The sequence below is a fragment of the Papaver somniferum genome, chromosome 3 (assembly GCF_003573695.1).
Source record: "Papaver somniferum cultivar HN1 chromosome 3, ASM357369v1, whole genome shotgun sequence".
NCBI lineage: Eukaryota > Viridiplantae > Streptophyta > Magnoliopsida > Ranunculales > Papaveraceae > Papaver > Papaver somniferum.
The window spans coordinates 36,470,210-36,474,575 of NC_039360.1; the positions used below are offsets into that span (position 1 = coordinate 36,470,210).

Genomic DNA, 4,366 nt, shown 5'->3' on the forward strand with positions numbered 1-4,366 from the left:
TCAAAGATTAGTAACTAGATTTCGCAACAGCTATGCCCCTGTTGCGAAATTTCAGTTGCAATTTTTTTGCAACAGTTCATCTCAGTTACAAAACTCGCACCTGTTTGACCTTGTTACGATTCGCAACAGAACTGAGTTGTACGCGTGCGACTCGTGTATGTGGCTACCCACACTTTCAAGCTGACTCGGTTTCAGCCCATTCAGATAGGGAGTCAGCTTCAAACTTGACTCGGTCTATATGATTATCCAGAACAACTTCTCTTCTCACCTCTCGTTAATTCTTTATCTTCTCTCTTCCTCGTTCTCCTCTCTCGTGCTCTTATCTACCAGGAAAAAGGTTCTCTCATCTGATAACAAATCTGACCTCTCTCGTTCTCTTCTCTTCTAGAAAAAAATTTCTCTCATTATAAGAAATCAGAACTTTGTAAATCTATCAACCCTTTTTCAGTAATAAGCCCTAATTTCTTAAACCATAGAAAATTACTCTGATTTTCTACACGTTTGAGACTCAAGAAGAAGATTCAGGTAGATCTTTACCTGTAAATCTTATATCTGATTTTAATTTTGGGTTTTTCGATTTGCAATTGTGTTTAATTTTTGAATTCTAACTTTCACTCCTACTGAGGTAGAAACGTGACTGCTCAAGCTCTGGTACTGGAAAAAGTTCTTTGATTGCTTATAATGTTTGTCAAATCGTCGATACTTCTACTCGAGAGTAAATTCTGAAGAACTCAAACCTTTCTTTTTAATTTAATTTTGTAATTTCAATATGGGTTTTTTTATGGGGTACAAGTATGTTTTAGGGGATTATGGTGTGGGGTTGTTTTGATCTCCGGTAACGGTTGATGCTGGTATTATGACTTTGCATGCTACTATGAAGGTTCTTGGATTTGTCCTATGGATATACTAATGATAATATTCATGGCGTTTTTGTAATGATATTATGAGTTTTCGATCGAGATATTGCTGAGGTTTAGTATAGCACGGGAATTAGTTTCTTACAGAGAGCTTATGGGAGACACATTTGGAAAGTATGTGAGGATTGCATTGCAGGCTTGTGTATTTAGCAATAGCCATCACCGAGATCTTTTCGAGGAATTAGGAGGCTGCCAAAGAAGTTAGATAAGCTAGTCAGTTAGCTGTTCACAATGTTGGAGTGCTTATCGTGTACATGATTATCATCAGTATGGCGATTTCTAGTGTTTTAGATTACCTATTTGAGTTGCATGTTGCTTTCATTTTGTTACTCTATGTTGTTATGATCATGGATTCATGAGTGTGAATGATAGTTGTTAATTGTATCTTCTTTTAACAGTTTTTTGATCTGAATGTTTAGGTGATATAATTTCTGGAACATCTGCAAGTGGAACACATCACTCTAGATGGTTCGGTGTGCATTGGTGGAATGGGCGGTTCTTTGTGTTGCTTTTCACCATACTTGGTGTATTTGCCCCACTAGCATTCATTAAGCGTGTGTGTAAGTTTATTCTGTGACTTATATATCAAATATTGAACTAAGTATGCATGCCTACCTTAATCTCATTAGACGACAAATATAAATGTTTTATTTTATGCAGAAGTGGGAAGCAACCTTTTTGCTTTAGCTTGTCTTTCAGAACCTTTGCTTGAAGTCCAGGTTTGCCACTTTTTTGTCCATGTATTCAAAGTCAGTCCGCGATTACGCAACTTGTGTTTTCTGGTACTTTAGATTAGACACTCATCTTCTTAACGTTGATTATGCAATGTAATTACTCTTTTACAGGATTCTGTGTCAAACAGATTAGGTTTACATAGTCTCTTGGTTCGAATACTCACTGGAGATATGGGAACAGGTGCCGATAGGTAGAGTAATTTAGTGTGTGAATGTTGTTTTTGGTTAAACTGTGTGGTTTCATTTTCTTTTTATTTGTAGGAGTACATGAAATATGAAAAGTTTCATGCACGCACATTTTCAGCTTCTGCTAAGTTCTCTTCTACGTTAAATATGAAATGTTTCTTCTTTTTTATGTTTTGTTTGTGTGCGTGATCCTGAGTATTTTTACTTGTCCTGACTAGCTCATTGCATATAAGTTTTCTCAGTACTTGTTTAGAGTTGGGGGATATCTGTAGAGAAGTTGGTCTACCTTCTGGTGTACTCAACATTGTAACTGAATTAAGTCCTGAAGCTGATGCTCGCTTAACATCTTATCCTCATGTTGACAAGGTACAGTTATATCTCTCAAGTCCAAGAGCCTTTTTTTCCGTCTGTGTGCTTTCTTATTTCAGTCGTGTAGTTGTATATATGTATTCACCAGGTGATTGAATGTAAAGGCCTTGAAAATAGTTCTAGGCGATAATGGGTTTTTGTTGTTTGTAAATTTTCTGAATAGATGCGGTGTTAGATTAATGGGTCCTTATATTATTTGATTTATATGTTGTTATTGTAATGTTATATATTCTCGACCAATGTGTTCTTCTGTGATTTATCTGTGTCCTTGAGCCTACCTAATGATCCTAAACCTGCATTTTTTGAATCATTCTCAAAACCTAGTTCCTTAAGAAAGCAATGCCAATTAGAAACTGGAAGGTCTCATTTGGACTGCACATAGTGGAAATAATGTTATAATATTTCCACTACATGTATTGATCTGTCTGATTGAATTCTTTTGAATAATGTAGAGGGAATGATCCTTCAATGTCATTAATTTGTGGGACTTCATTAAATAATTTTTTAATTTCGGAGTGTTGTAGGTTCCTTTTTTTTTTTAACTTCCATCGTCTTTCTGGAGATGCAGCTCTTAACAGTGCAGAGCAATGGATTAGGAGCATAGAACTAAAGCTTGAGTCTGCTACTAGTCTTTTCCAATCAGAAAAAGAGGCATGGCAAAGAGACCTTGAGGATGTTTAAGAAACCTGCCGATGTGACCTTCTCAAGCTATTATGTTGCTTATGTTCTTTGTAGCTTATTTCCTAAATCAAGCTTGGAAAAAACAAATACTGACTCATTGCATAATATCTTGAAGTGAGGTGTAAGGCATTAGAAACTCAAAGCGAGGTATTTCAGGCCAGATCTGGAGAAGGAGTTTGAAGAGCTCAAGTTACAATATAAAAAAAAAATTGAAGGTACACTCTACTTTTTTGTTTCTTGATTAGGATATTCTGCATTTTGTTCGTTACTTAAGTCGTTACCGAGTGGCATTTGAAACTTGTAGGAAGAATTGTTTCCCTAACTTGAATGACATAGTACAGAGGTACCTAAAGTACTGCTTCCATAACTTGAATGACATAGTAAAACTTATTTCTCATACTGTAGTTCACTTCTGAATTATTTCTAATGCATGTCTATCAACTACTTTATGAATCTTTCAAAGGCGTGATGCGCAACATGCGTCAATTTCAAGCACAAATGCAGCAGAGAAGCAGATTCTGGTATGGGATACGATTCTTTTAGAAACACTCATTTTTCGTAGAACTATTTGCGATCAGTTATATTCTGATGTCCCAAAAAATTATGCAGTAGTTTGCAATGTAGCGTCTAAATGAGTTTTGATTATGAATCTTCTAGCTGAATAGGAACTTAAAAATCTACATTAATTGTAGTGTCTTTAACTGAAGTGTTTTTCAGTTTAGCTATTCTTGTATTGACATCAATATGTAGCATTATAACTTAAATACGAACAGTCAGCATTATTGAGCCGTCAGGAAGCAAGCTTCCACTCTTAGCAGTAGTTAGCTATCTGTATTTTGACCTAATTTTATCTGTAATGTATGCTAGTGGAGATTAGAAAGTAAATGGTGGTCTCGCAATCTTGGTGTTGGAGATTGACAGGTAGTGAGTAACGAATCTCCTCGGCAAAGTCCAAGGTTCTTCTCTGTGTTTATCATTTTATTGTATCTAAAAAACAAAGAACATACTTGTCATTCTTTTGATACTACATACATAATTTGTATGTACTTAGATGACATGTTATCTATATTATTTATTCAACATATGAGGTGTACAACTTCAACTTATCTGGTGCATAAATTTATGCTTAAATCAATGGCTGAGTACTATATGATTTATTTTGTTGGTCCTTCTGATTTCCTAAATGATCATGGGATACTTGATTTTGTTAAAGGGAACTTTAATATTTACCTGGTTTTGACCAGTCAAAACCACTTATTTTTCTGATGTTGCAAAAATTTCGCAACTGCGTTATGTTGTTGTGAAATTCCGGTTTCGCAACTGTTTCAAGCTGTTGCGACCTCCTAATTTCGCAACTTGCGAGAAATTACGTTGCAACAGTTGGTATCTGTTGCAACCAAAAATTCGCAACGGCTTAAGAGCAGTTGCAAAAATTTGCAACATTTACTTTCGTAACAGCAACAAACTGTTGCAACTCCG

General features: G+C 35.5%; 1 long non-coding RNA gene across 1 annotated transcript; it reads left to right on the top strand.

Moving 5' to 3' along the window:
• The first annotated feature begins 347 nt into the window (after nt 1-347).
• Nucleotides 348-3,994, top strand: LOC113361146. The gene is made up of 8 exons (XR_003364973.1): nt 348-525; nt 630-715; nt 1,337-1,477; nt 1,578-1,636; nt 1,763-1,842; nt 2,056-2,203; nt 2,775-3,102; nt 3,351-3,994. It is a non-coding gene; the product is annotated as an uncharacterized LOC113361146 (long non-coding RNA).
• The last annotated feature ends 372 nt before the right edge of the window (nt 3,995-4,366 follow it).